Source organism: Lathyrus oleraceus, chromosome 6 (genome assembly GCF_024323335.1).
Source record: "Lathyrus oleraceus cultivar Zhongwan6 chromosome 6, CAAS_Psat_ZW6_1.0, whole genome shotgun sequence".
Taxonomy (NCBI): domain Eukaryota; kingdom Viridiplantae; phylum Streptophyta; class Magnoliopsida; order Fabales; family Fabaceae; genus Lathyrus; species Lathyrus oleraceus.
In genome coordinates, this window is record NC_066584.1 from 349,642,750 (window position 1) to 349,653,636 (window position 10,887).

A 10,887-nucleotide genomic window follows, 5' to 3' on the forward strand; every position below is an offset into this window, starting at 1 on the left:
TTTGGCATGAGGAAGTTATGGATTTTAGAATTTGAGGAAAATTGCTTGTTCAATGGTAATGACCCAAAATGACCTATAATGTTTCCTCTTGGCACATGCCCCTGCAAGTTGAATTTTAGATTTCTCAAAGAATAAAAGTTAGATAATATATCTTTAAATTTATCATGAAATTCAGATGGTCTTTATATCATGAAAATTGAGCAAGTTATGGTCCTTGGGAGTTGACCTCCTAACTAGGACACTGTCAAAATGACCTATAATCTTTCACCATAAAAAATGATTTTCCAAGAAAAACTATATCTTGATGCCAACATTAAAGTTGTTTTTAATATCATAAAAAGTAACTTTTCTCTTGTAATAATTTTCATATGACAAAAATTGTATGAGATAGGGTCTAGGGAACCCTAATTTTGACTAGTTGACTTTGTCTGGTCAACCTCTTTGAACCAAATTGCAAACTTGAAGTTATCTTGATCTTTGGGGATCATGGAGGATCATATATGCTTTAGATGATGTTAAATGGAGTATCCCTTGATATTTTTGACCAATTTTTGAAGAAACTTGTTGAGGAAGTCACACAAGATACACAGATGAATTAAGGCTTCCAAGGAAAACAAGCTTCAAACTCTTGATCAAGATGAAAAATAATGAACATGGGGATCCATATATGATGATTTCAAACATTTTGAACCTTTCCTTGATTTATCCTTTGCCATGAGGGTCTCAAACCCTAATTGTGAGCTTGATGAGGTACAAGTGGACACACACTACCTACAAAAGAAACAACACTACACATAGACATATTTTTAGTATTTTGGTTAGTAAAGAAAAAGAACATAAAGTATGGTACAATCAAATGTGCTTGTTGATCTATATCAATGCAAACCTAATGAATGAGGAGTGAGGAGGATACCCAGGTGTGGTCCCAAAAGCCAATATAAATGATGAGATAACATGAGAGATCTTAGGATCAAAATTGGGGTCTTACAACACCCACATCTATTGATGAAGCTCTTCATGATAATGAATGGATTTTGGCTATGCAAGAAGAACTAAATCAATTCACCAGAAATGATGTTTGGGATTTTGTTCAGAAACCAAAAGGTGTCCATGTCATTGGAACTAGATGGGTCTTCAGAAACAATCTCAATCAGAAGGGTGAGGTTGTCAGAAATAAGGCTCGACTGGTAGCACAAGGTTATAGTCAGCAAGAAGGTATATACTATACAAAAACTTTTGCTTTAGTTTCCAGGTTAGAGTATATTCGTCTTTTAATTTTGTTTAGAGACAATCATAACATCATTCTCTATTAGATGGATGTTAAGAGTGCATTCTTAAATGGATATATTTATGAAGAAGTATATGTGCACCAACCTCCTGGTTTTGAAAGCTCTCAAAATCCTGACTTTGTTTTTAAACTGAAAAAGTCGTTATATGGTCTGAAACAAGCTCTCAGAGCATGTCATGATAGACTAAGTAACTTCCTTTTGGAAAATAATTTTACCAGAGGAAAAGTGGACACAACTCTCTTTTGCAAAACCATTAAGAATGATATTCTGGTTGTGCAAATTTATGTTGATGACATTATTTTTGGTTCTGCTAATGCTTCATTGTGCTAGGATTTTGCTAAGTCAATGCAAGCAGAATTTGAAATGAGTCTGATGGGAGAACTCAAGTTCTTTCAGGGAATCCATATTGGTCAACATTCAGAAGGAACATACATTCATTAGAGCAAATATACAAAGAAGCTTCTGAAAAATTTAACTTATTAGAATGTAAGCAAGCAAATACTCCAATGCATCCTACGTGTATTGTGGAGAAAGAAGATGTAAGTAGTTGGGTAAATCATAAGTTATTCAGTGGTATGATTGACTCTCTCTTTTATCTAACCGCTTTTATACCTGATATTTTATTCAGTGTCTGCTTATATGCTCGCTTCCAATCAAACCTTAGAGAAACTCACTTAACTGCCATTAAGAGAATCTTTAGGTAGCTAAAAGGTACTAATAACCTTGGTTTGTTTTATAGAAAATCAAGTGAATACAAATTAGTAGGCTATTATGATGCTGACTACATTGGAAACGAAATAGAAAGAAAAAGTACTTCTAGAAGTTGTCAATTTCTGGGAGACAATCTGATCTCATGGTCCAACAAGAGACAATCAACAATTGCGCTTTCAATAGCCGAAGTTGAATATATTGCAGCTTCTGGATGCAAAACTCAGATACTCTGGATGAAGAGTCAGCTGGAAGATTATCAGATGTCTGAGAGTAACATTCCTATTCTCTGTGATAATACTTCAACTATTTATTTATCTAAGAATCTAATATTTCATTCTAGGGTTAAACATATTGAAATTAAATATCACTTTTTACGTGGCTATGTTCAAAAGCGTATTTTTCATCTAAAATTTGTTGATACAGACCATCAATGGGCTGATATCTTTACAAAACCCCTTGTTGAAGATAGATTCGTTTTCATTCTAAAAAAAATATTTATGGATTTTTGTCCAGAATGAAAAGATGTAATTCAGAATGTTTAAGTCTTCAGAACTCTAGATTAGATTCTGAGAATATTTTTTTTTGTCTCTGAAACATGAGCTTTCTGAAGTAAGGAAGTTTCATGAATCAGAAAGGTTCTGATCAAAAACAATCTTATCGATTTATCTTCCTGATTCTGAACAGTCGTTGCATTAAATGGGTGTCATATCGTTTGAGTTCCTATGATTCTAAGTGGTGACAGTTGTCCCACTTTTTGAGCACACGTGATAAAAGCATGACACATTGGGTTTTGCAATTCTTGGAATTAGGTTAAACTCTTATGCTTCCCCCCATGTATTTGTATTTCCTCCTTGTCATCATTGCAATTTTTTATATTTAAACCCACTTCACTCATATTTTCACACTACACGCACAATATTCCCACACTTTAAGTATTCAAACTAAAACACCCCTCTATGCAATTGTTCTTCATCTCCCTCATCTTCAACAATGGTTGTTGCTCAACAACAAATTTCCTCCAGTTGCTCCTTGGCTAGTGAGAACAATCCCATCATGGAAGGAATACCGAAATTAACTCTCAGCACTCTTGTCAACGAGTTAATGGTACTCTACGAAACTATTGTAGACTTCAAAAATTTGAAAGACAATGGTTTCAATTTCTCTGAAACCTTGGAAGTTCAAGGATGGAAGAACTTCTTTGAGAGACTGACTGAACCTGTGTACCCTGTCTTGGTGAAGCAGTTTTGGGTGTATACCACTGTAGATAAAGAAACTATAATGTCTTATGTTATGAACAGGAATATTGTCATAATTGAGAAATCCATTTCTGACTTAATCTCTCATAATGGAAAAGGTAAAAGAATTCACAATGCAAAGATCAATGCTAAGAGAGAAGATGCTATCGCTCCAGTAATATTTATAGTTGGGACCAACCTTGAGGACGACAAAGGTCCTAGTGCTAAGGATTTGACAAACCACCTAAGAGTTTGGTTCAAAATCATCATGGGCTACATTCACCACATGCCTAGCACCAACAGTTCTGGTTATGTCAATACACATCAGAAGTTCATGTTGTTCTTTCTGGAGAAGGGTATGAAGTTGGATCTTCCTTCTATCCTATTCAAATTCATGAGGGATTCTATCTGTGAATCCAGAAGTGGTGGACCTTCTAAGAAGAACATAAGCAAGTTCATTCCCAATGGAAGACTCATCTCTGACATTCTTGTTGAGAATGGTCTAGTAGATAATCTTTTAGTCAGTGGGTTATCTGATGAACTTGTGAAGGAGCTTGGAAATATTTTCTAGGGGAATAATCTGAAGAGCATGAGTCTCATTTCTAGGGTGGTTAGACCATATTTCATTCCTTCTAAGGATGATATCTGTGGAATGAGGACTCTAGTGGACAACTTCCCTATCTTCACTCAGATTGATCCACCAAAGGTTCTTCGGTATTATCTGGAAATCTGTCAGAAGGATGGAATTGATCCATTGGTGGATCCTTTCAATCTTCCTGAAACATATCTAGATGTTCATGGGAAGATAAAGAAGGAGTCGAGAGAAGAAGAATCTACTAGACCTCAGAAGAAGAAGAAGAAGAAAACGGATGTCCTTCTGGATGAAGATGAGGTGCTTCTCAATGAGCGACATAAATCCATACTTCTAAAGGATACATCTGGAGTTTTCCAACACTCTTCAAAAGCTTCTGACACTACTTCTGATAAGCTTCCTGAAGCTAGCACTCCATTTACTTCTGATTCTGCAGTTTCTGAAAGGATCTTACCAATCCAGCCTCCTCCTACTTTTCAACCCATTTCAGTCATTTCCAAAACCTATGAACCTGTTTTACTTCCACTACCTCCTAAATCACCCATTACAGAAACTCCTCAAGTTTTTGAAACTTTGACACATCAATAACAACAGGTATCATCACCATCATCTCCTTCACAGTTACAAACTACACTCACTCCACCACCAGTTGTTTCTATTCCCCAAACACAAAACCCAAATACAACCCCCCATAACATCTCCTTCAAGAGTTTCTGATGGCCATGTGTCTGAAGGAACTCCTGAGGGTATGTTCAACAACGAACTTGAACCAGTCATATATGATCCTGAATCACCTCTTATCACTATCCCATCATTTCCATCACTTTTTACTCCTGACCTTTCTGAAACAAAAATTGACCTCACTGTTAGCTATCCCAAACCACCCAAACTCTCTCCCAATATTGGTAAGATTCTAAGGAAGTTTGAATTAGAATGCATAAGTCATCTGCATGAAGCAATGACAATCACTCATTCTTCGGAAAATCCGGCTGAGAGTGATTCTGCATGGGAAGCTTACAGAAGATGGGTTAATTCTAAGATCTCTAGGCTGAAGAATTTTGGGTATAAAGTTTCTTCAAGAAACTTCCGTTCTGGGTTTATTCCCTTAATGGAAATTTGGAAGTTATGAAACTCCCACTCATGTCTTCCTGCTCTAAAGGTCAAGGAAGTTACTCAAGAAGTGAAAGAGGTAGTTGTTCAAGAAGCTGAAGTTGTTTCTGGACATCAGGATTGTGTTATGGAAGAAGCTGCTACTCGGATTATCGTTTTTGAGACTCAACAAGTTGAAGCTTCTGTTTCTCAACCTTTTGCTGGAACTTCATCTGGAGATATTCCTGATGCGCTTCAAAGGACTATTTAGGAAATCAAAGATGATAATACATTGGTCAAAGAACGTTTGGACAAACAGAACATGATGTTTCAATTAATTTTATCCAAACTTCCTTCGCCTCCTCCTCAGAACCCCTAACCCATTAGTTTCTTAAAACTTTTGTTTATCTTTGTTTTGTTTTAAGTTATGTGTATTTCTCTGCATTTTGGCTTATCAATGAAAACTGTTTTGTTGTTTCTCATTAATTCTTTTATTATTTTGTCTACGTTTTTTATTGATAACAAAGGGGGAGAAACATACCTAAGGGGAAGAGTCATAGTTATTTTTATTCCTTAACTAAGAACCAAAACATTGATTAATGTTTTCTGCTAACAACTATTTTGAAGAATAGTTTGTTAAATGATTTGTAGGGTTATGTTCAAAAATCAGAATGGTTATGTTCAAACATCAGAATTTCTTATGAACTTTCAAAGATCAGAACACAGGTTACTAGTTTCTGATGAAATGGTCTTCTATTTGAGTATGCAAATCCTTCATCATCATGATTGATAATTCAAGGAATTAATATCCATGTTCTGAACTTAGAACATTGGGTACTTGGCAATCAAGTTCTTGAGAAGAATTCTCAATTCTAAAAGTTCCTCTTCTCAACCAAGTGCTGAAAGATATATTCAAGAGTTCTTCTCTTCAAAGGCAATCTGGCTCTGAAAAAGAATTTCAAAGAGAACCAGTTCTCAAGTTCTGATTGGAGACAACTAGTTCTAACAGTTTTGTCAAAGAACTCAACCAAGCTTCTTAAGTGAAGCTAATTAAAATGTTGATGTTAATCAAACCAGGGCTCTGGAAAACATCAATCAACTTCTGAAGATAAACCTGATTCTAATTAAAAATATACTATGGTACTTCAAAAAAGGTGAATCAGGAAAGTGTTCTTTATTCTTATTTTATCTTTTTAGGATTATACATCTCAGGGGGGAGCTTTGTGCTTCTGTAAGATGCATTCATTTGAGATTACCTTGTACAAATTGTTCATCAAGATACATGTTTTATCATCATCAAAAGGGGGGGGGGTTATTAGAACAATATTTGGTTATGTATCTATAGCTTGAGTTTACCCTAATGGTTTGTTAATGTATAACTTTAAGTGCCAATTCTAATCTTGAGTATATGATGTGTAACATCATCAGTTTCTGAACAATGAGTTCCAAATCTGCTTTTACGCCAGCTAGTAGAAGTTCTGAAATATGTTCAATATTAATGTTGCAATGATCTTTCTGCTTCTGTGTTGATTCACTCCTGAGAAGCTTCTAGGCGAACACTATGTTACTGTTGCAACATTCTCTCAGTTCGTGCTTCTATATGTGACTTTGATCAACCAACTTCTGAAGAATGGCAAGCTTCTGAAGTTATGTTACTTAGCTAAAGATTCTGAAGATCTCAAGCCAGACGATTGAAGTTATCAAGGTTCTGACAATAGATACTAAAGACTCTGAAGATTCTAAAGATAACGAATATCTCAAACCAGACTACTGACGCTGTCAAGATTCTGACTAGAGATTCTGAAGGTTCTAAATTCAGCTCTATGTTTCTTCATCTCATGCTTCAACAATTTTCATCTGAAGCTAATGAACTTGAAGATAAGATCAAATGGGAATGTGATTAAATAGTACATAGTACAAATTAAATATCCTCTCCACTACCTGATATTATGGGCAAAGGATAGTACTATACATCACACATGTCATTGATTTTATGGACAAAGGATAATACGAAGTATCACTCCTTTCACCATCTAATAGTGGACAAACGCTCTATGAGCTTTCCCTATTTTGCCCTCCAATGGTCCTATTCTTATTCTATATAAGTAAGACTTGGAGACTTGAAGAAAATGTCGGTGATACAACATTTTGACAAGTCTGTTTCTTTGTAAAAAGCTATCAACTGTTGTACACAGTTTTTCTTTAAGTAATTATAAATCATCTGTGTAAAATTTGCTTGTATAGAAGCATTGTGTAACACACAAAAATATTATTCAAACTGTTTTTTTGATTCCTTGAAGAGGTTATCCTTGATAAGACAAAGAAGGTTATTTTTTGTGAATCCTTAAGGAGACTAGGGTATAGTTGGACCCTTGAGAAGACAAAGAAGGTTATTCTTTTTTATTATTGTAATCTGTTGATTATAGTGGATTAAGTCCTTGTGTATAAGGAAAAATCACCTTGGTGGGTGGATTGGAGTAGCTTTGAGTTTCAAGAAAACCAAGATAAAAAATAGTTGCGTTTTTATCTCTTTGTTATTAACCTGTTAGTGGTGTGTTCTTGTTTTGGAAAAAGCTTTTGCTTTTAAAACCCAATTCAAACCCTCATTTTCTTGTGTTTTTCACACCTTCAGGGTATTTGTCTTTTGAGGTTGTTGCATTCAAATTTTCGAATTCTATGAAAAACCTCAATGTTCCATTTTTCTTGATAACCGGAACAATATTTGCAAGCCATTCTGTAAGACCCTAATTTTGACCCTAAGATTCCTCATGTTATCTTATCATATGCATTAACTTTGGGATCATACCTTGGCATCATCCTTACCCCTCATACTTTGGGTTTGCATTGGGAGAGGTCATCAAGCACATTTGATTGTATCATACTTTGTTTTTCATTATTTACTAACCAAAATACCAAAAATATGTCAATGTATAGTTTACTTCTTTTGTAGGTAATGTGTGTGTTCACCCATGCTCCATTAAGATCATATATAGGGTTTGAGACCCTCAATGAAAGGAGACTAATAAAGATATGGTTCACATTGACTCTATACATCATGTATGTATTCCCATGATCTTCACTTATCATTTTGATCAAGAAATCATCAAGAGTTTGAAGCTTGTTTGCCTTGGAAGCCCTAATTCATCTGGGAATCCTATGTGACTTCCTCAGCAAGTTTCTTCACCATTTGATTAAATATTGAAAAGGATAATTTATATTACATCATATTATGCATATATGATCCTCCATGAGTCCAAAATATCAAGAAAATTTCAAGTTTGCAAGTTGGTTCATGGTGGTTGACCAGAGAAAGTCAATTGGTCAAAACTGGGGTTCCCTAGACCCTATCTCCTACAATTTTTGTCATATGAAAATTCTTCCAAGATAAACGTTACTCTTTATGATATTCCAAACAACTTTCATGTTGAAGTCAAGATCTAGTTTTTCTTGTAAAGTCATTTTTATGGTGAAAGATTCTAGGTCATTTTGTTTGAACCCTAGTTAGGAAGTCAACTTCCAAGGACCATAACTTTCTCATTTTTTATGCGATGAAAGCCATTCAAGTTTCATGATAAAATTAAAGATGTCTTATAATACTTTTATTCTTGGAATAAATTCAAATTCAACTTTAAAATGCATGTGCCAAGAGGAAACATTATAGGTCATTTTGGGCCATTACCATTGAACAAATGATTTTCCTCAACTTCTAAAATGCATAAATCCTTCATGCAAAATCCAAATGAGGTCACATTTGTGACAAAATTTAAGAGGTTTAAAATAGATACAACTTTAATGAAGGGAATATTTCCATTTGAAATCCATAGCAAAAGTTATTCAAGGTGGAAGAAGTGAACATTTTACTTGGTACTTAGAAAATTTTCAAATATGTTTGATTTTACAAACTTCCACCTCAAAATTCATCATGATAAAATCTTAAAATGGAAAAGTGTTCAAAATTAAAGTTGTTCCCCTTGATCTCATCTTTTGAAAAAGTCTAAGATCATCTCATTTGGCCAGGAATTGGAAGACTTGCGCATGGTTTCTCTTCAAGGGATCATTTGGATGAAATTCACATTCACATTTCATTTTCCATTGCATGATTACATGACATGCTTTCAACATTGCACATGAGGGATTTTAGACCTGATTGCATCATTTCATGAGCCTATCACATGCCCATGCAAGCATGCAAGTGAATTGCTATTTTTAGCCAAATTTTGGAAATGTGTAGAAAGCAATTGTCTTACCTATAAATAAGGCCCTCATTGCTCAGAATTAAGGACACCTTGCCCAAGCTTTGAACCTACAATCTAAACCCTTACCATTAGAGGATAATCTTGAAGGTTTTCATTTAAAAATCGAGTTTCAAATCTCCTTCTGTTTTGAGATTGAAACTCCAAGAATCTAAGCCTTTCCTTGACCCAATTCAACTCCTGCAAACTTCTAAAGTCAAGCCAAGGCCAAATGGAAGCAAGATCAAGCAAGTTTGAAGCTGACTCAAAGGTGATTTTCTAGAATTTTCATCTCTTCGATTCTCTCTCCATTATTCACCATTCTTTGTAACTTTTGGTTGGCTGAAGTCCTACCAATGTAGGCAACAAGATTGAGTTGCTTTGAGGTCAAATTGAAGCAACTCAGTTCATGATCCTCAAAATTCAAATCCCGGTATCTTCTATATACTTGGAATTGGAGAAAATTGAGGCCAAATTCGTGATCCTAAGCATTTTCTCTTTGAAATAATGTCCTTGTTTTTCGTATTCCATTGAGATGAAGTTGGACCAGTCTGGTGGATGTCACTAGAGGAGATGGTTGGAGTTCTAGCTTCAGTGGTGTGATGGCACACCTCCTGGCCATCTGATCATGATTGGATGTTATAATCTGGACCATTGCTTTTGATTACCACACATACATCTCTTTGACTGATGACCACCATCGAACACGCGCGTGTGGCCATCAGATCTACCACCTCACTTAATGAGGGAGATCTGATGGCCCTTGTTTTTTCTATTTTTATTTTAATTTCTGATTTTATGTTTAATCCTTTTATTTTGTTTAATTCATATTAATTTCATTTTTAATCCAAAAAATATGAGAATTTCACCAAAAATCTTTAAATATTTTTCTCTTTCATATTCTGAATTAAAATCATTTTTGGATTAATTTTGATATTTTTCATGAATTAAATGTTTTTGTGCATATTTTTTATTATTTAAATATACATCTAACTTTTTAAAAATCATGAATTTTTTTGTCTAAGGTCCTTTGACCTTGTTTAACCTAGGATAAATCTCTTGGCCATTTATTTGTTGTTTTGAAGAGATTTTAGATTTTGACCAAATTAAAATGCATTTTAATTCATTTTTAAATTGATTTTTAATTGATTAAATGTGTAAAAATTATGTTGAGCCATTTTTATGGTCTTGTGGTGTCTGACTTTCTGTTTGGGCCTTGGTCAAGGTTGATTTGCCTTTTGTTGGATCAAAACCATTGGATTTAAGGGATTGATGAAATGTACATTTCATCTTCCAAAATGAATGAATGGTTTTGATTTGATAAAATCCTCCTTTGATCAATTTGTGTTTCGATCTCCTCCTCCCTCTTCATATTCATTCCCATTCTTTCCCATTCCCTCATTTGACCAATGAAATCTCTAATGTCTTAAGGCTAATTGGTTCATCAATGATCTTGTGTAAGATGAACCAATATAAGTATGACTGAGATAGGTCCATCCCTCTTGATATTTTCTTTTAGTGTGTGGTATTTTTTAGGAGTTTAGTTCTTCATACCAAATCTCTAACATGCATTAACACCTAAATTTCTATTGCCTGACCTCAGATAGTTGTGACCCTAAAGGCATAACATTCTAGTAATTAGGATTGTAAGTCTCCCATTCTTCATGGTATTATGTGGAAACTTGACCTTTTTTCCTTTCATGAGAGCTAGTGACATACTTATTGGATTATCCAAGTCG